We start from the raw sequence: 22,390 nt of genomic DNA, 5'->3' as shown, positions 1-22,390 counted from the left end.
CTATAAACGATTAAAATCACCATAACTCACTGAATTTTCCTCAGAAAAAATAATAATGGTGATACTCATATATGGAGTTATATTTATAATATGAATAATATAAAATATAAATAAATAAAAAATAAAAAAATGAAAAGCAAACACTCATTCAAAAAAAAAAAAAAAAAAAGATTGCCTAAATTAAACATTTACCAAAATAAGCCAGAAATGTTAAAGTTAAAGTTACGTCTGTTCTTCTTGTCATTTTCATACAAAATAAAGAACCTAAATTTACCTCTAATGTGACGAGCCCAACAACTACTGAACCTGATGAAGGTACCAAAGGAAACATCACCAATATAAAACACACGTTCTTTAACACGTCAAAGAAAATAAAATAAGCAGAATTCAAGACCAGAGAAATTTGTAAAAGTACTGAAGGGTTCATTCAAAAGGAAGCATTTTCAATAGAGTATTTTATTATCATTTAGAGGGACTCCGTTGTGTTAGTGAAATATCAGCATTACATGAGAAATTGTCATGACACTAACTTTGCAGAGATGGTCAGGAAAATTAAAAATGAATGGTATCACTTCTTCCTTTAAACCAGTGGACTATCCAATCCTGTTAAAGTCCTCTGGGTTAAAATGAGGCTGCAGACAACTGAACAGTCCTTCAGTACAAAGTCTCTCCTGGTGCTGCTACCCATGCTGCCTCCTACATTTACCTGCTGGAAACATACAAAACATCCATCTGAACATCACTTGGTTCTCAGTTCTTCTGTAGCTACAGGACAAAGTTAAAGTTCATGTTAGCGCCATGAAACTGATTTAATAGATAATGTTGAAATGACAATTATATGAAGTGGGTGATTGCCACTTAAACCATCTTACTGTAATCATTGTCTTACTAACAAAAACATTTTTTGGGGGGAGGAGCCTTCTCCAAAACTGTTTTTCCGACTCTGACAGAGCGCAAATAGTGCATGAAGATGGGCAGACATATCCCCAACCAATCTTTTAGGATGGGCTGGTTAAAATGATTGGATGGTGTTTTTACAGTACAGTTACACAGGTAACTAAGTTTTTTTTATTTTTGTGTTAGAACATTTAATTATTTGGCTGCATTCGTGGTGTGAAGGGGATTTTAAACAATAAATGATTCACCGTTTATGTTCTTGTTTTATGTTTTAGATTTTGTCATGTTCTTGGTTTTTGATGTTTAGTGTCATTCTGTGTTTTTTGTTTTCCACTCATTAGTACACCTGGTTAATTAGTCCATTCACTTTACCTGTGCCTTGTTAGTTCCTTCTATATATTTAAGTCCATTGGTTTCATTTCCTCCTTGCCAGTTCATTGCTTTCTGTTTGCCTGTTCGTCAGTTTTTGTTAGATTTTAGTCCCTGTCATGCCTGAGTTTTGCCAGTTTAGTTTTGGTTATTAAAACTTACCTGCACCTGTCTGCCTCCCACCTCATCTGCTTGCATTTGGGTCCTCACGTCCATGGCTTCAGGACACCTGGAAAACATCTCTTCTCCTGCTTTTAGATTAGATTAGATTCACCTTTATTGTCACCACACATGTACAGGTACATGGCAACGAAACAGCAAGTGCAGATATAATAAATTAAATATGTACACAGTATGTTATGAGAATATCTTAGTGATTTATAGGGACTATGAACATGTTATCCAGATTAATATAGGCTTTAAATATAGTAAACTATAAACAAACTATGAACATAATTTACAGGATGAAATATGCAGATGATAAATTATGCTATACAAGGCGGAATGACATGAAATATTGCAATAATATAAGCAGTAGTTACCTAGGATTGCTAAAAACTAGTGATATGCGTGAGTGCAGGATAATCAAGTGGTACTGTGGTGATGGAGTACAGTTTATGGTCCAAGTAGGAATGGGGGCAGTGAAGTTGTGTGTCGGGGTCAGCAAGAGTTCAGTAAGGACACAGTTCTAGGGAAGAAGCTATTCCTCAGTCTGCAGGTCCTTGTCCGGAAGCTCCTGAAGCGCTTGCCCGAGGGCAGTAGGGAAAACAGGGCAGGGTGGGAAGAGTCCTTAAGAATGCTGCGGGCTCGTTTCAGACAGCGTTTCTTCTGGATGTCCTCCATGGCTGGAAGTGGAGTTCCTGGGATGCGATCGAGCAGCTTCCATACCAGACTGTGACACAGTTTATTAGGATGCTTTCGATCACACAACAGTAAAAGTTCACCAGGATATCTGAAGACAGGTGGTTCTTCCTCAGTGACCTCATGAAGAACAGGCGCTGGTGAGCTTTTATGACCAGACTGGAGGTGTTGGTGGTCCAGGACAGGTCCTCTGAGATGTGGGTCCCCAGGAACTTGAAGCTGGAGACATGCTCTAAGACTATGGGCTCCCACACTTGTTTCCCATGATTCATGCAAAAATCATATAGTCTTTGCACAACACTTATCCAATGACCAAAAGAGCAACAGATGTGTAAAGTGGCCAGTGTCATGTGATCCAGTTCGCAGGCAGCCTTTATGGAGCTACTGGCCACAGGGCAGGATGGAAACAGGTTCAGCCTCACCGTCTGCTGGCTGAAACTGCTTGTCACTCTGTTACCATTTATTTTAGCGAAAAAGAAAAAAAAAATCAATTGGTTGATACATGAAAATAGTCAAACCATCCCAGCCACTATTCTATTCTATTCTACAGTCATTTAGCAGACGCTTTTATCCAAAGCGTCTTACATCTGAGAGAAAGAACAACACAAGCAAGAATTCAAACAAGATGGGACGTCATAATTAAGTGATAGTCAGACTGCTGAGATTCCAGTAGTAGTCCAGTAGTTAGAGGCAGTGCATATATACATATATATATATATATATATATATATATATATATATATATATATATATACCATATTTACCCAAATATAGGAAGAGGACTTTTTCCATTAAAAATATTGTAAAAAAGGGGGGTTGTCTTATAATCGCGGTCTTACAATTGACACTTGTTGATAGTTGTCTGGGGTCACTACATGACCACAACAGCAGATGGCGCCATCTGTTTGCAAAGCCATTGACCTCACTGTGGCTGAGGTCATCTGTCAATCACAGCAAAGAAGTGACTGGAGATGAAAAAATGGAGAAGCGTGGTGATTGTCCAGAGCAGAGTGGATCAAAAGTTAACAGACAACTGAGGCAGAGTTATGATGCTAATTTGAAAATAATGGTGGTCAATGTAGCGGAAGCATCAAACAACTGTCAGGCAGCGTAGAAATATGGAATTACAGAGTGTAACGTCCGAAGATGGCGTGTCCAAAAAGACCGCCTGAAAAATGCTAACAGTAAGAGAAAAGCTTATCGTGGTCCTAAAAATGACCACTTCCAAGAGACTGACAGGAGGGTATGCGAGTTTGTTATTGAGAAACATAACGAAGGCATGCCCATTTCCAGAACTATCATCCAGCTGGAAGCCTTGGACATTGCCAGGGAGTTAAACATACCCACCACTGAGTTTAAAGCCAGCATCGGCTGGTGCAGAAGGATGATGCGCCGTAGCCGCCTTGCATTACGGCGCAAAACCAGCCTTGCCCAGCACGTGCCATCAGACTTTGGAGAAAAGCTGCAGTCATTTCAGAGATATGTGATTGGTTTGAAAAAAAAAACACTCTTACCCCCTTAATCAGATCGGCAATGCCGACCAAACCCCCGTGTTTTTTCACATGCCTACACCTGTGACCGTGCACAAAAAAGGAGCGAAATCTGTTATTGTCAACTGGAAATGAAAAGAGTCGGGTCACCATCATGTTGGCGTGCCTGGCAGATGGGACAAAGTTACTTCCATATGTCATTTTAAAAAGTAAAACAGTGCCTAAAGAGGTGATGCCAGCTGGGATTGTTGTACGTGCCCAGGAAAAGGGCTGGATGGAGAGTGAACTTAACCTCCGTCCTGTCTCCAATCTGCCCTTTCTGTCTAAGATCCTGGAAAAAACAGTCGCTTCTCAACTTCATTCCCATTTATCCAATAATAATCTCTACGAGCCTTTTCAATCTGGTTTTCACCCCCGTCACAGCACCAAAACAGCCCTCATTAAAATTACTAATGACCTTCTCCTTGCAGCTGACTCTGGTTTTCTCTCCATTCTCATCCTCCTTGACTTAAGTGCTGCTTTTGACACCATATCCCATTCCATCCTCCTCAGCAGACTCTCCTCACTTGGTGTCACTTCTACTCCCCTTCTCTGGTTCCAGTCTTATCTCAATGGCCGCACTCAGTTCATCAAACTCAAATCTTTCACTTCCGATCCCTCCCCAGTCTCCACTGGTGTGTCCCAATGTTCTGTCCTGGGGCCTCTTCTATTCATCACCTATCTCCTCCCCCTTGGTCTCATCTTCCGTAAATTCAATATCTGTTTCCACTGTTACGCGGATGACACCCAGCTCTACCTGTCCTGTAAACCAAATTCCACGCTCCCACCCACCTCCCTCTCTGCCTGTCTCCTGGAAATAAAATCCTGGTTCACCACCAACTTCCTAAAACTGAACAGTAATAAAACTGAAATTCTCCTCATTGGCACCAAATCCACCCTTTCAAAAGTTAATAGTTTCTCCCTCACCATCAACAGCGCCTCAGTTTCCTCTCAGGTCAAGAGTCTGGGTGTCATCCTCGACAGCACCTTATCATTCACACATCAATAATATCACCCTCTCAGCCTATTTCCATCTGCGCAATATCAACTGTCTTCACCCCTCCCTCACCCCCCACACCACCTCTATCCTGGTGCACAGCCTTGTCACCTCCCGCCTGGATTACTGTAACTCTCTCCTCTTTGGCCTCCCACAAAAATCCCTTCAGAAACTCCAAATGGTTCAGAACTCTGCTTCTCGCATCTTCACCCGAACTCCTTCCTTTCATCACATCACTCCCATCCTGCAAGAACTCTACTGGCTTCCCATCAAGTACAGGATAGAATACAAGATCCTCCTCCATACATACAAATCCCTACATAAACTCTCACCATCTTACCTCTCAGATCTTCTCCACATAGTCACCCCTTCCAGATGTCTTCGCTCCTCCTCTTCTATCCATCTCTCTGTGCCTCCTGCCCGTCTCAGCACCACGGGGAGCAGAGTGACTGAAAGCTCTGCTCCCCAGCTCTGGAACGCATTTCCTCCTGACCTCCGCAATACCGACTCTCTCCTCACCTTCATCTCCAAACTCAAAACTCATCTTTTCAGAACAGCATACTGTCTGTAACATTATTTTCAATCACATCCTCGCCACTCTGCCTTTTATGTTTAGGTTTTTAGATTGTGTTGTATATGTGTGCCTTTCTTGTACTCTTAATGTTTTATTATTTATTTGTACAGCATCCTTGGGTGCCCTGAAAGGTGCTTTAAATAAAATGTATTATTATTATTAACTTGTGGTAAACTGGCTGAAAGTAGTGTGGGAAAAACAGCACGGGGCTCTCAGAAAAAAAAAAAAAGACATGCTTATTATGGCTGCCGTTCGCGGACACCTGACTGACGTTGTCAAAACTCAGGTGAGGAAGATGAACGGTGACTTAGTCATCATACCAGGGGGGATGACAAGCCAGCTACAGGTGTTGGATGTGGTGGTTAACAAGCCTTTCAAGGATAATCTGCTCAAGAGGTATGCCGAGTGGCTCCTGTCCGGTGATCACGCACTCACACCATCTGGAAAAATTCAAAAGTCAGCTGTACGTGTCTTTGTGAATGGATCCTCCAGGCATGGGACGAAGTAACACCAGAGAGCATCATCAGTGGATTTAAAAAGTGCTGCATATCAAATGTGTTGGATGGCAGCGAGGATGATGTTCTGTGGGAGGAGACAGGGCCACAGCATGAGAATGGGAGTGATGGTGAGTCCAGCAAGGCAGAGGACGTCTGTGAGTTAAAACCTCAAGCTGACTTTTGATAAGACATCTAATGAGCAAAGTTCTGACAATTTTCATTCTAGTTGCAGCATTGCAAGACTTTAAGTTGAAAGTTTTGTTATGGTGGTAGCCTGTTTTGCTACAGTTCAGTATTGTTAATTGCACATGTCATTTAATACAATATTGTGTTTTCTGCTTTTTTTTTCTTTGTTTATCGTCTGTTATGGATCGGACGGAGTTTGGTAGATCGTTCCACCACCGGGGGACAACAGAGGAGAAGAGCCCAGCTACTGATGTGGCGCCACCTTGTGGTGGGATGGTCAAGGTGAAGGGCCCTACGCATTTAAAACCTTGTTAGGGTGGGTTGTGAATGACTCTGTACAGAGTGGCGTTGTCGATGACAGTTGCTGTCCAACAGTTGGTGCTAACCGAACTGCAGTTGACAAAATTGAGGAATTGCTAAGTAGGCAATACAGCTTCGATTTTAATGAGCAGTATTCTACTGAAAAGGAGGAATTGTCAAGACAGGAAAAAAGGTTTTTGGAAATACTGGAAAGCTCTCAGCAGCAAAAAAAGGGACGTTATGAATTTTCTTTGCCTTTTAATAGAGAAGACGTCTCAATGCCAAATAACATTTCCGTTGCCATGCAGCGCATCTGTGGTCTAAAAAGGAAGCTTCAAAAAGACCCTGGGCTTCATGAAGCCTATACCAACTTTGTTGTCGGAATAGTCAAGAATGGCTACGCTGAGCAAGTACCGCAGCACCAACTATTGGCACCACAGGGTAAAGTATGGTATTTACCACACCACGGTGTATATCATCCATGTAAACACACATTAAGGGTTGTGTTTGTGTTTGATTGCGGGGCAGAATATAAAGGAGTGTCCCTGAGTCAGCAACTTCTACAAGGCCCAAACCTAACCAGTTCATTGGCAGGGGTTTTAATGAGGTTTCGTCAGGATAATGTGGCATTAATGGCAGACATAAAGGCCATGTTCCATCAAGTCAAGGTGGATGAGAAACGTGAACTTTTTGCATTTTTTGTGGTGGCCTGATAATAATTTGGAACAAGAACTCAAAAACTGTCCATTTATTTGGAGTAGTTTCTTCACCAAGCTGTGCTTGCCTTGCTTTTAGAAGAACTGCAGAAGATAACCAGACCAACTTTTCGCCAGAGGTGACTGAAGCAGTCAACAAGAACTTCTATGTGGATGACCTTCTTATGAGCCTGCCTTCTGAAGAGAAAGCGGTTAGCATGGCCTAGGCCCTTATAGACCTATGTAGCAGAGGAGGGTTTGCTTTAACCCAGCAATAGCCGATTTGTGCTCCAAAGTATTCTAGGAGCGCTAAGATCTCAAACCCTGTGTGAGTTAGACTTAACCAGAGATGTATTGCCTTTGGATGGGGCCTTGGGTTTGAAGTGGTGTGTTGAAACGGACAGCTTTAAGTTCATGTTTAAACTCAAACAGAAGCCGACCACAAAAAGAGGTATGTTGTCACTGATTTGCTCCATCTACGATCCGATGAGATTCCTCGCACCTCTCATATTTCCAGCTAAGCTGGTGTTACAGGAACTGTGCAGGATGAAATATGACTGGGATGAACCAATACCTCCCACTTTTCAAGAAAAATGGAATAAGTGGCTGAATGACTTGGAAAAGCTAGCAGACTTTCAGGTCAATAGGTGCATAAAGCCCAAAGGGTATGGGAAGACAGTTAGTACCCAGTTGCATAATTTTTCTGAATGCTACTGTCATCAACACAAATGCTACATCTCGACTGATAGCCCCTTTCTCAGACTGGCAAAGATTAAAGGTTGCAGTGGCGTGGATCATCAAGTTGAAAAGGGTTCTACTACAGTTGAGTAAAAAAAGAAAAGAACTACAACAACTTACAATGGCAAGTGTCAAAGGAGGACCTGCTTTGGAGCTGATAAAGGAGATGCAAGCTTATAAATGCGTTCTAGGTAATCAAAGTGTCTGTAGAAGATCTCACAGAAGCCGAAACATCTATAGTTGCATTTTGTCAACAGGAAAGATTCCCTGATGAGTTTACTACATTGAGCTCTAGCAATCCAGTGTTGCCCAGGAGTAGTACAAACTCGACCCTGTGCTGAAAGGGGGACTTCTACGAATCGGAGGCCGGTTGAGCAAACCAGCTATTCCTGAGAACATAAAACACCCCCTCATCCTATCCAAAGACCAACACATTTCTCATCTTTTTCTCCGTCATGCACATAAGCAGCTTGGTCATGGAGGCAGAAATCACGTTCTGTCTGCTGTAAGGAAAAAGTTTTGGATCACAAATGGTATTTCTGCTGTAAAAAGGATTATAGCAAAATGTACATTCTGTAAGCGATATGAAGGAAAGACAGGCAGGCAAAAAATGGCAAACTTACCTAAGGAAAGAGTGACTCCTGATCTTCCACCATTCACCAACTTTAGTGTATGGAGTTTTGTTTACCTGCATGGAGAGCAGGGCTGTACACTTCAAGGTGGCATACTCATTGGATACAGACTCATGCATTAATGCACTGCAAAGATTCATTGCACGAAGAGACCAAGTTTCGCATATGAGATCAGACAACAGTACCAACTTTGTAAGAGCAGAACGAGAGCTAAGAAAGGCTTTAGCTGGTCTAAATCTTAATCAAATTGACAAAGCAATGTCGTACAAAGGAATCAAGTGGAGTTTCAATCCACCGGATGGATCACATCATGGTGGCATCTAGGAACGCCTCATAAGGATGACCAGAAGGATTCTGCATTCCGTTCTCCGTCAGCAAACACTGGATGATGAAGGATTTCATACTGTGTTTTGTGAAGCTGAGGCGATAATCAATAGTCGCCCCATTACAAAACTGTCAGAGGACTCGAATGATTTGGAGGCTCTAACACCAAACCACCTGCTGCTTTTGAAAGGAAACCCCATTCTTCCCCAAGGACTTTTCAGCAAGGAAGAGCTATATTCCAAAAGAAGGTGGAAGTAGGTTCAATATATTTCCAACCTTTTTTGGAAGCAATGGATTTTAGAATATTTAGCGTTGTTGCAAGAGCGACAAAAATGGACTAAGGAAAAAAGAAGTTTGATGCCTGGAGACATTGTCATAGTTGTAGACTCCACGGCACCAAGAGGATCTTGGGTGCTTGGAAGAGTGCTAAAAGCATTCCCAGATAAAAATGGACTAGTATGTGTGGTTCATCTCCAGACCAAAACAAACGTAATTGACAGACATGTAACAAAGTTATGTTTATGTGTGAAGCTACAGACTGGAATATTTGAAATAGACGTATAGAACATGTACAGGTTAAGTAGGAACTTAGACTCAAGAAGTATGTGTCATACACTTATTTTGTTTTCTTTTGTTTAAGGCTCCTTTTGGTTAAATTATGGTAATTGATATGTCTTCTACCACATGCAATTAAGAGGCCAGTGTGTAGGAGCCGTTTTACTGTAAGTTTCCTCCCAACCTGTAGGGGGCGGTAGTGAGGCTTGTATACCGTCTGTGGCATAGAGTAACCTGAAGTAATTATAATGATTGGTGTTCCTATGACTCAGGTGTTGCTAATGAAGAGAAGCAAACAGTTTTCTACAAGGGTCGGTACTCAATGAGAGTTCATGTTATTAAGTATAAAGGATTGCTTAATGGAAAACATAATGAACTGTAAACCAGAATGAACGTGGACATGATTGTTACAACTAATCAAGGAGGAGTCATCATTAAGGCGACTGAGTGCCCGTAGTAACAACGCCAATCCGATTAGCAACCAGTAGCGCCTTATTGGTACAGACGCTACAGCAGGGATAAAGTCAGACATTGGACTTAAGCTGGAGTTATACTCACATTGCATCTAGGTCAGGTCCGCGTAGCTGACGCAGATGAATAGTGTGTATACTCAACTGTGGGGTAACTGTATCATGTTGCATTTTCTTTTCTGAATCTGCAGGTGTCAGTAGAGCTGGTATTGGCCGTTAAATCCAGAAGGCGGAGTTTCTTTGATAGTTTGCTTCTGTTCCAGCAAATATTTACTGTTTTAGAACAACAATGGCGGCCGACATGGTGCAGTCTCTTTGAGAAATTGTGGAAGCAGATGAAGAAATGATTAACTTTTACAGCACAAACAAATGCAAAGAACGAAACATTGTTCTGCAGTGGTTCTGTGGAAAGATCCAAAAATCCGGAAACATGTTAATACAAGCTAACCAATCAGCATGGATTACTTCCACGTTGCTGGGTCTGCCTAGCCGGCATCTGGTTGGGAGAGGGACACGTTGAGCATCTGAGGACCTACGGAGAGTCTACGGCGGTGACGGTGTAACCGAGCTCACGCAGACGCTGTGTGAGTATACCTGAGCGTTTAGTCTTAAACACACCTCAGTGGGATGAATAATCTCACTGAGATTTTGTCTAATGTTTTTATAAGCTGACTGCGAACCGGAATTTGGATTGCTTATTTTTTTTTAACTTAACACAAGCTGCTTGGAGTCACAAATGAAAACATAGATAAACTAAATTTTTCATATCTATGCTCACAATCTTATTTTAAGCAGCCACTGTCGGCAGCTATATTTGCTGCCTGGCTTCAGTATTTATGTGAGGTTGTCTCTTTATGCTGTCTTTTCAGCACACCAAGACACTGTGCACTGCACCCACCCGCCTGCAGTATAGTACAGTAGAGGGGCAACAGAAGGAGATGTGAGGCGATACCCCCCTTTTTTCAGGGCAGAAAAAGACCCCAATTGTGTCTGAGCGCCCTCCTCTCCCTCGCCTCGCCTCGCCTTGCATGCCTCTGGAAGTGCAAAGAAAAGAGAGAAAGAGATTTAGAGAAAGGGAGAGGGAAAGAGGGACGGCTGGTTCGCTGTGCAGCTGCTCCTGCAGAGGCCTTTGGATTACATCAGAGTGGCAGAGAAGAAAGGAATGAGAGAAGAGAGAGAGAGGAAAGGGGAGAGAGGGGCACCCAGAGGAGAGGGGGCACCCACAGGAGGGTGTGAGGCACACTCCACAAATCAGACCCTTTTTTCCATGCTCTCTATTCCTGCTGCCTCCCTCTCTGTATCTCTATCAAGGGTTGTAGTGGCACAGTCCTCTACAGAGCGAGCATTGTTATCAGGATGAGGAGGACACACTCAAAGAGGAGGAAGTTACTTTTCTCCCATTTCTTAAAATCACATCTTTCTTTTTCTACACCGGTCTTTAAAAGTTTATCTGCACACAGTGTGTAAACACCTCTTCAACCCAAAAGCTTTAAGATTTGACGGCGCATTTTCTTCCATTTGTCCACAGGAGTGTATCATCACTCTCTAAGATGCTAACAGGGAGACAATGACACAGAAAGAACTGCAACCTTTCAGTCTTCTCATTTACAGTTGTTCCCAAGTTCACACCTAGGACCCCCGACATGACATCATAACTGTGTTAAAGGGGGAATGAGTTTAGAGCTAATAGACTCTTCTTGGTGTCGGGGTAATAAGACATGTCTTCCTGTCCCCAAAGGGGTCAAACTCTTTAATACCAGACAGGGTAAAGTATTTCTGTAAGAAGTTGATGGAGGGTGGAAATGTTGCTTAGTCAGACATTCCGAAGTGCAGCTTTAGAATAGAATAGAATAGAATAGAATAGAATAGAATAGAAAATACTTTATTAATCCCTTTGGAGAGTCCTCATGGAAATTTACTGCTTTTTCAGGAAATTACTTTAATTATTTTACATTTCATAAACCCCCAGTCATGGTTTATTCATCCATACTGGTCAGACATTTGTGAATGTCTGATTTATTTGCCATGTCTTTGCAAGTGTTTAACAAAAGCAAAAGAATCAACTTATAAAAGACCGTCAGAGCAGCTCATAGAGAGATGCAGCAACCTGTCAGACTTGACTCCAGCTGTCAGAGACACCTGCTGGTCGGCTGAAGTATAACTTCATCTTCTGTATTTTTCTTGCAGTTCCAAACAGGTCACATTAATTATAAAAGAGAAATAAAAAGAAAAGATAATAAGACTTTTCAAAGTATGTACAGTTATCAGAGGATCTTGGCTTTGAACTGGGGGTTTGACATCAGATTAAAATCAGATATATAACATGGCATGTGAGCCTTGATCAACAATTACTTTCTCTGTGTTATTTGTTGTGGATCTTAAATTAAAGGATATACACCAAATGTAGCTGTCTGGATGCTGCTAAATTCTGGTGGATGCTGGTGGATGCTGGTGAATACTGGTGGATACTGCTGGATGCTGATGGATGCTGGTGAATGCTGGTGGATGCTGGTAAATGCTGGTGGATGCTGGTGAATGCTGGTGGATTCTGGTGAATGCTGGTGGATGCTAGTGAATACTGGTGGATGCTGGTGAATACTGGTGGATGTTGGTGGATACTGATGAATACTGGTGGATGTTGGTGGATACTGATGAATACTGGTGAATGCTGGTTGATGCTGGTGAATACTGGTGGATGCTGGTGAATACTGGTGGATGTTGGTGGATACTGATGAATACTGGTGGATGCTGGTGGATGCTGGTGAATGCTGGTGGATGCTGGTGGATGCTGGTGAATGCTGGTGGATGCTGGTGGATGCTGGTGAATGCTGGTGGATGCTGGTGGATGCTGGTGAATACTGGTGGATGTTGGTGGATACTGATGAATACTGGTGGATGCTGGTGGATGCTGGTGGATGCTGGTGAATGCTGGTGGATGCTAGTAAATGCTGGTTGATGCTGGTGAATACTGGTGGATGCTGGTGAATACCTGTGGATGCTGGTGAATGCTGGTGGATGCTGGTGAATGCTGGTGGATGCTGGCGGATGCTGGTTCATGCTGGTGGATGCTGGTGAATGCTGGTGGATGCTGGTGAATACCTGTGGATGCTGGTGAATGCTGATTAATACTTGTGGATGCTGGTGGATGCTGGTAAATGCTGGTGGATGCTGGTGAATGCTGATTAATACTTGTGGATGCTGGTGGATGCTGGTAAATGCTGGTGGATGCTGGTGAATGCTGATTAATACTTGTGGATGCTGGTGGATGCTGGTAAATGCTGGTGGATGCTGGTGAATGCTGATGGCTGCTGGTAGATGGAGTGACACATTTATGTGAAATGTAAATATAAACAAAAGCTTCACTTTTAGGGGAGACATCAGTAAAACGTAACCTCTGTTCTTTCACTTTGTACATCACAGTTCTGAGAGTCTTCAGTAAGTGCAAGTTCATGTAAGCTCAGGCTAAATCACATCTTAAAGTAGTGACCCAGCTGTGTCTCTCACATTAAAGTATATTCACCCAGTCTCACATATGCTTCTGTGATAGGACTATGACCAGTCTGAGAGGTTCTCATAGATCCTTGTCCAGGAATCTGCACAAAAAAAATAAATAAATAAAAAAAAATAATCCACACCTCTGACATGTACTGTAGACAAATGGAGTGCAGAAGACTGGCTGCCTTTCTTTAGATACTTGTGATGGTGTAGACTGATTACATGCCTGTGGGAAGCTTTGGCACAGCTGATATAAAACGTCCTACAGAGCTTAGCTTTGGATGTAGCCCTCCTCACCAAACACTTCAGCCCAGAAGGAGTCAGTTAATTAGTCGTCTGTTTAAAGAACAAACCAAACAAACAAAAAAAAAAAAAGTAAATAAAACCATGACCTCCATGCTAACTAACCAAGTATGCTAACTAATGATAGATGTGAATGATTGAGAGACAGTTGGACAACTACAGTAATGGAAAATATGAATGTTTTTTGGTTTTTCTGTTTGTGTAGGATTACAGAACTGTGTCTAACAGTATGTGAACTGCATCCTCAGCTACAACACTTTAATTGCTTTTTTTTTTGTCAGTTTAGTGCTGTAAGACCTGTTAATTTGAGAAATTCCTATTTCCTATCCTCTCCACCTCAACTGGTCCAGGAAGATGAGTTTTCCTCTCCACTGTCGCCCACTACCACGGATGGGATTGAAATTTTATCTTTAAAAGTGCCTAGAGATGACCTTTGTAAAGTGTTGCTCTACAAATAAGGCTGAACTGATCAGATCAGTGTGCTTCATAGCAGGTCAACTTAACTAAAACATACATACTAAATCCTTTATGTGGCTCCACTGCTCAGATGCTACAAATTAGCTGAAAATCTCCATTTAGTCAATGAATTTACAAACAGGACACTGGTGCACAACAAGCACCTCATTCCCACCTTGAACAGCAGTGTGAAAAGTTCTATACTCCAACCTTATGAACAGAGATCTTTGATTTGTTGTTCTTATTCACAGATTTGAACAATGTTCTCACTTTAAAATCAAACCTTAAGGAAGACACATTTCCTCTGATCAGTCCCTGGTCTGCAGTGGTTTCTTAACACCTCTGCTCAACATGGTGGTGAAAAAAGTATCAGTAACCATTTATAATGAAAAGCCAGATGACCAAACAGAGTTGGTTTAGTTGAGCTTGACCCTGCATAGGAAAAGAGAGAATACTGCAACTGCCACAGCAGTCATACAAGGCAAAAAATCAGTTTTTGGTTTACCAGATTTCCTCTAAAGGTTTAACACCGTTCACAAACACAACATATCTAACAAGTGCTACACTGATGAGAAAAAACAGCTTTTTGTGTTGAATCAACAGGTATGGATGAGGAGATGTGTTTGGAATGTGGTAGACAGATGTCACTATAAAGGCCTGAGCCCCAGAGGAGGAGGCAACAACGGGGTTGGGGGGGGGGGTGTTGGGGGTGGGGGGTGGGGGGTGTAAGAGGGAGCAGTGAATTGCCCCAGCTCTTTGAAAGTGAATTTCCTTTCCCTGCAGCTACAGATTAGCAGGCCCTTCAATGCTAATGGCTGCTACAAATGGCCCTAGATAAGACTTGGAGGCAGCAAGGGAGGGAGAGAAGAGGTTAGCTTAAACATTGTTGTTGCTACTGTCAGTTGCATTACTTTTTTATTCAGCATTCTCACATTTCATTTGTTATTTGTGGTTTCTGTGGTCTGGGACTGTTTTATAACATGTGCACAATCAGAAATCATCAATACAAAAGACAGTTGAAGAGATATTGTCCAAGCCTGAAGACACTCAGTGATCTCTGACATGCTTCTGAGGGCAGCTGAATATGTCTAATCAAGCACTTTACTCACTTCCTGTCTGCACAGCGGTAATAGTAGATTCAGTCATATATAATAATAATACATTAGGTCCGTTATTATTTTTAATTTATATATAATTTATATAAATGATTTATCTAATGTTTCTAATGAACTTTCTCCAATAATGTTTGCTGACGATACAACCTTACTTATATCTAATTTAAATTGTAATTTACTTATGAACCAAGCAAATGCTGGATTGTCTGCTTATGACAAATGGTTTAAACTGAACAAATTATGTCTGAACTTAAAAAAATCTAATTATATTATTTTTAGTGGTAAAAAAAAATATCATATTTGAACAAATAAACTTAAAATTGCTTCTGCTGAGCTAACTCAGGTCTCTGCCACAAGATTCTTAGGCGTAACTGTTGATGAGAACCTGAGTTGGAGGGAACATATTGATTGGGTTACTAGTAAACTCAATAAATCAATAGGAATCATAAGGAAAGTTATTCGTTTGGTTGATACAAAATGCTTACTTACTCTATATTACAGTTTGATTAATCCTTATTTATCATATTGTAATATTGTTTGGGCGAGCACCGATCCATCTGCTTTCAATTAAATCTTGATTCTTCAAAAGCGTTTTGTCAGAACTGCAACTCATTCTAAGCCTTTGACTCCATCCCATGGTTCATTTTACAAACTTAATATTGTTAATATTTATGATCTCAATATTATGCAAATTTGCATCTTCATGTATAAATTGCAATTCCATCCAAGTACTATCCCCAAACATTTTATACTTTATTTTAAAACTAATGCAGAGGTTCACAGGTACAATACTCGTCAATTACAACACTTTCATGTACCTAAATATGTCACATGCAGAGCTCAGTTTACTTAAAGATACAGAGGCTGCATATTATGGAAACAATTTTCACATCTGGTGGAAAGTAATAGATTATTTAAATCTTATAAGAGATGTTTGTAAAAAGTTCTAATTAAATCCCATTGATCTGTGGAACTGTAACTTATATTGTATAAATTGTAAATTAACAAAAATGTAATTCTCCTGTAAAGTAACTTTGAGGTGGAGGCTTTAAAATAAGCCCGTATGGGTTTTCTGCCTCTCCCTGCACTTGTACTGTTTTTATATAAATAATTTTTGTATTATGTCTTTTAACATGTGCCAAAATAAAAAAAAAAAAAAAAAAGTTGATACTGCATCCTCTCTTCTTCCACTCAGCAAACAGTAGAGAGGTAGACACGTCAGTCCATGCAACTATAAAGCAGATTTAAAGCAATTCTTTTAAATGCATTTCACAGAAAATATGCATCAATGTCTAATTAATCTGGTTTAAGTCAAATTAACACGGTGCTCAGTGTATTGTGTGGAAGTTTGTTTGTGATAAACGGAGTGGATTTAACTAAGAACACTAACTAAACCATTGGCTTTGACTGAATATTTTCTCAGGAATTAGTTTCACTAATGATTATTTTTGTTCCTTTTAAAGAGGAAAGTACAACTCGTTTGTTGCAGTGTGAACAACAACCACTCTGATGCAGACTATGGAAACTATTGAAAGTTGGGGGTCTTGAAAGTGACGCATGCCAACCACAACAAAGCATCAAGAAGAAGGAAGAGAAGCAGGGTATTGTTTGGGTAGGATGACAAACATAGCCCATAAACCCAGTAAAATTAGCAACCCCAAGACCAGGGCCTAGTTATTCCAACCTGCGCCCACCTGAGCCTGCTAGGATGACCAAATCCGACCTGTTGATGTAGAGCCTGGGACCCGACCTGCATGAATCACATCACCTGCAGAGAAAAATCTCTCTAACTGGCTGCAGTGGACGCCTGCAGGGCTTCAAGGTAAAGGTGACCCCTGCACCTGATAATAAAACACTGGTCATGTCCACAAAATTTGCCCATTGGCACTAAATAAATATCTGCCCTCACACATAAAATGCAATCTGTTATTTTGATCGGTAAACTGGGCTTCTGTGGGTCACCCATCGGTTCCCGACCCATTACAGGACTCTGACCAGAACTGCATCGTCTGGCTCCATACTGTTTTCTTCTGTTGGGAGCTGAGAGATTTCCTCTTTTTGGTTCTGACCAATCACGCAGTTTCATGTTCTTCCTGCTATTTTCATCGTTGATCAGTGGTTGTTTTGGAGCGTATCTTCTCCTAGTGAGCAGTCCACTTCAGTTAGGTGCAGTTTGAACACAAACCAAAGGAAGGTGTGACATTTTTTAGAAATCCACGGCTAATTGAGCCGAATCCCCCGGACTTGGTGTTAATGGCCCTAAACCTGCTGGTAGAAGCATCTGTAATCAGTTCTGCACACACCATGGTGTCTGTATCAGAAGTGATCCGTAATATGAGCTTTCATCTACCTGAATGACACTGAGTCTTTCAAACAAGACAGCAGCTTCCCAGGGGAATGTAAGAGATATTTTTTTCTGAACTGAAGATGCATTATTTTCTTCTTTTTCCAGAGTTTTATAGAAAAGTAGACTTGCCTCATGCATGTTGGTCTAACATCTGCAAATGACTTGCATTCTTTGGGTGTCTCTATCACTGCCAGATAAATGAATGTTTAACTTTGTTTGGATTTCAGATTGATGAAGCAGGCAGTGTAGCCTGTGTCTGAATTAACGTACCAATCTGTCAGACAGAGAACTTCTGAGTTTAGTCAGAAACTACTCTGAAGCTTGACCACAGCAATGAAGGGTTTAATGAAACAGCTGAATGTGTCAAAGCCTGAAAATAAGGAATGTAAACACACAGATGTTGGGCTTTGAAGCTGCATGCTGGCATTCAGACGGAGGAGGTCTGACTTGTAACACAACAGCATCCTAATGTGCCGAATGTGGGCTGTACTGACATGCCAGCTCTACTTTTTAGGAGCTTTATACACCAAGACAACAAATGGCCATCGGGAATGTCCGGAGCATCCGTGAACATGGATCTCTCTTGTATTTGTTGGGCGGCTGTAGATCAGGAGGAGGAACAGTCGTTCACCAACCAGAAAGTCAGTGGATCGATTCCAGGCTTTCCCTGACTACATGCTGAAGTGGTTTTGGGCAAGACACTGAATCCCATGTTGCTCCCCGGTGTGTCTATCAGGGTGAGAAAGGACAAAAGCACATAGTATTTAGCCACAGAAGTGCTTTATGGGTGAATGTGACATATGGTGTTGAAGCACTTTGACCTTAAGCTCTATATAAGTACAATCCATTTACCATTTATTTGTGGTGTTTAACTTATCACTCTATTTCCTTCAGCCAGTATAGAGGATGAATGAAGTGATATTTTCAGCTGCTTTATTTTACACAGCCATTGTGTGTTTGCATGCTAATGGAAAATCGGATGGCTATAAAGGTGAGAAAACCAATTCTCACAACATTGATCCAATCCAACACAAAAGGCAGATATCACCTGTGTCCTGTGATCATTGCTTTCACAGGTGTGTGTGAAGGAAGAGGAAGGAACGTTAGCGTGAAGAAGAGCCGTGTCTGAATGACTGCTATGAGGCTATGTCCACATGGCACTGAAGCCGGTTCAGCTGTGAAAACTGCGGCTAAAACTAAGAGAAAAGCTTCAACATCCCCACGAAACTGCTGTACTACATACTACCAGGCTGTACGGGGTGCCACGACAATTAAAGAGTAACACTCCAGAGCTAAAACAGGACGTAGCGCATGTGTAGATAATGACGTATCTGTTTGCTCCCTCTGGTGATGGTACAGCAGCACTGTGTTGTAACAGCCGTGCATTTTGGTGCTAAAGCTGCACACAAGCCAGGACTATCTGGAGCAGCACCACAACACAGCTGGTCACCGACGCCGTTACTGTTGTTGTGTTTGACACTGACGTCATATCCTCTGGTGGTGTGGTTACACTGTCCTCACAGTACCACAAAAGGTAGAGGTCTGAAACTGATCCACCTTGGTACCTGGTTTTAGACATGATCGGTTTCATGGAGGCTTCGTGGGGATGAAAGGGTGAGCTGCTAAAACACTTTTGTGGTTTTACTGCAATTCGGCATCATGGGGACGGCCCCAGAATGCCATCACGTTAACCAGCTAATGAAGCTGTTAATGTTACGAAAGAAGACGTGTGAAGGGGGCTGGGTTAATACAACCTGATTATCATCATGTCTGCTTACATACCATCCTCATCAGAGGTTTTTACCTTTTTTTTAGTTTGTTGAGAGTTGGTTCCTAACCAGCTTCTCCACAGTTTCCCATATACTGTGGAAAAACGTTGTGAGAGACATATGGTATATGGCTTTCATGTATGTACAACTTCAAGAACTTAAACGTGAGACTGGAGTCCAGGAAAGAAAAAGAAAATAAGAAAAGTGTAAAAAAGATTTACTGTCAGTCATGACAAATGATTCTTTAGTTGTAGCTGATGTTCCAAAGGTGGATGGATCCAAGAAGAACAGCAGAAAGGAAAACTACTGTATTTTCTGCAAGTAACCGCAGTCTGAAAATGCAGGCCATTTGGAAAGCAAACATAGAGATAAAATGGAAGTTGCAAGATGCACCGTACATTGGTGCAAAGGAAGGGTTAGGTACCCTAGACCTTCCTTTGCAAGAAAGGGAATCAAACACACAACACTGAGGCAAAAACACAAGGAAAAGGAATCCTAGTGCAAAGCGGTGACTATCAGCATAGTTTTGCATGATTTGGGTTCTTTAAACACAAGTCTTTGATGAAGCATGTAGAATGGTGGGCACTTGCTGAAAGCAGTGGCAGAACATTGCCTGGAAAATGAAGAATTTTGTCTTTGTGCAACGTCTCAACCATCATCCAAAGAGGTGAACTTATTAATGCCATGACTCACGATGAAGTTGCCCATGCAGGAAAAATGGATGCACACATTATGAAGATTGGAGAAAAGATGCCATTTAGACAAAGAGAAACTGCCTCTCAGTGTGAGAACGTTCTTCAGATTCAGAAGAAATGAGAGGATTTGGCAGACGTGCCATTAATGGAAACAAGGTGGAGGAGTACATCCATCCTCAAAACTTTCACCATGTCATGTTAAAAAGTAGCTGGTTTTAAAAGCATCAATATCAGTTCCTCTTTAGTGGCTTGGTGGGAATTTCTAAAAATAACCAAATCCTCACTTTTTCCATGGAAGTTTACACCCCTCTGGAACAACCCTCACATCCTGCAAAACAAAAAGCTTATCAATTTTACTTAATGGAAAAATAAAGGAATAAAACAGAACATATAATAGAAAATGGAAACTTGTTCTCATTTAATATTCTCACTTCACAATATGGAATCAGCAGCAAAAATTTTTTAGAATATCACCAGCTTAAATCTATTATATGTAAAAAATGTACCATTAATCAATTAAACTTACAGCTACCTATTAGGGTGGCAGAATTCATGAATCTCAATGCCCCAAAGCTATTATCAAAAACATATAGACTGTTATCTAAACTAGAAGACTCAATCTGTCTTCTAACTTCAAAATGGGAGGGTGACTTATCCAGTAACTTTAATAAAGATAAATGGTCACAAATATGTTTAAACACCTTTAAAATGACTAACAATTCAAATATGCAACTAATACAACTAATAATAGAACTCATTATACAGGACAAAGGATGTTCAGGATGGGTCTGTCACAATCAAACATCTGCACACACTGCAATGAAAACACACCAGATAACTACCTCCATGCCTTTTGGTGCTCCACACCTGTCCACAGGTTCTGGCTTCAGGTATGTGGGGACATGTCAACGTGGTTTAAATGTAATATTCCTGCAAACCCACCACTGTGTCTACTAGGTGGTAGTTGGGCTTTGATGTGGTACTAGGGGGGGCTGGGCAGGCCTGGGGGTAGTGTGCCGTAGGTCTGCCGCTGTCCCCATCCTCTCATTCCCCGTTAGGCATGTGGGGGGGTGGGTACCTTCTGGGATCAGTGGCGGCTCATTGGCTGTGGTCCCTGTGTGGCCTGGTCGTGGGGGGCCGCCTCTCTTGGCCTGTCTTACCCTGGGGGACCTCCTGGGGAGCAGGGGTGCCTAATGCCACTAGTGGCTCAACATCCAGAGGGAAGTTTGCTACATCCCCGGACCCCTCTTACTTCCCGCTCTCTCTGTCTCACACTCACACGTTGGGAGTTGGTAGGCGTTGAGCCATGCGGGGTGGAGCAGAGGGGGCCATTCAGTGGTCTCCTTGGATGCACCCCGTGGCGACTCGCCTCTCAGTTTTAATTGCACCGAGACACCAAAACACAAGAAACACAACACACAAACAACACCTGGGGGTCACACCTGGGGAGCATGGCATGCGGTGCATGTCGGGCGGGGCCACTTAGGTGGCCCGGCTCCCGGCTCATTGCGGTCACTGCCCCTCAATTTTAATTGCAAACAACACACCACATAAACAGTCAGGAGCGGGTATTGGGGACCTCTCACACCCCTGTTCCCCCTGGGTGTGGCCGGGGGCGAGCGGGGGGAGGTGGTTGCCCCGGGGCCGGGTCCCGGGGTGGCTGCGCTGTTGGGCTGCTGGCTCTGTGGGTGCTGGGTCGAGGGGGGGTGCTTGGGGCTCACTGTCCTCTGGTCCACCTGGGGTGTCCCCCACGGGGCATGGTGGGTGGGTTATGTGTGACATGACTGTGTGATGGTGAGTGCTTGTGGGTACGGCACAGGGGAGGGTGTGAGTGTGGGGTTATATGGAGTGCAGATTGGAGTAGGTGGAGGGTGGGGGGAGTGGGTCGATGGCGCCCTGGTTCCCGGGGTGTGCGGCTGGGACATTGGGGTGTGTGCTGGCCTACGCCGGGTGGCTGTCTGGGGGGACCTGGTCCTCCTAGGCATGTTGCAGGCCCTCTCCCTTTGGGGGGTGGGGCGGCCGCCTCTGGGCTCCTGGGGCCCTGGGCCCTTCGCTTGGGCTGTCTTGGGTGGTCGGTCCCTGGCGGGGCCGGCGGTTGCCAATCTTGGCCCACTGAGACCTGTGCCACAAGACCGTGGGGCTCTTGCTGGGGCTCTCCTCTGCCGCCCTTTGGGTGGGGCTGGAGTCGGCTTCGTGGTGAGGTAGCTTGGGTTGGGTTGGCTCCGGGGCTGCTGCTGAGGGCCCAGGTCTCTGGGCTGCCCTGGTCTGCCTCTGACCTCCGTAGAGGCGTGGTCACATTTGCATGATCTCACTCACCACTCTTCATCACTGATAACTCCTCTTCCTCATCCTCTGCATGCTGACACAGTCACTGAGTTGTCCAGTGGGTTTTCATACTAAGAGATCATTCTTTTTTTATTTTTCTTGTGAGTTAGTATCTGGTCGCTACTTTCATGATGTGTCTTTTTGATTTGGTTATTATTTAAAAACTCTTAATGACTAGCAGCCCTGTTTTTTCTCTGTGTGTGTTTTTGCTTTTGTAAAAGTTGTAGGAAATTTTCTGGTGTGTTCATGTACAGATGTAAC

The sequence above is a fragment of the Melanotaenia boesemani genome, chromosome 1, assembly GCF_017639745.1.
Source record: "Melanotaenia boesemani isolate fMelBoe1 chromosome 1, fMelBoe1.pri, whole genome shotgun sequence".
Classification (NCBI taxonomy): Eukaryota; Metazoa; Chordata; class Actinopteri; order Atheriniformes; family Melanotaeniidae; genus Melanotaenia; species Melanotaenia boesemani.
Note: the sequence above shows the minus strand (reverse complement) of the source record.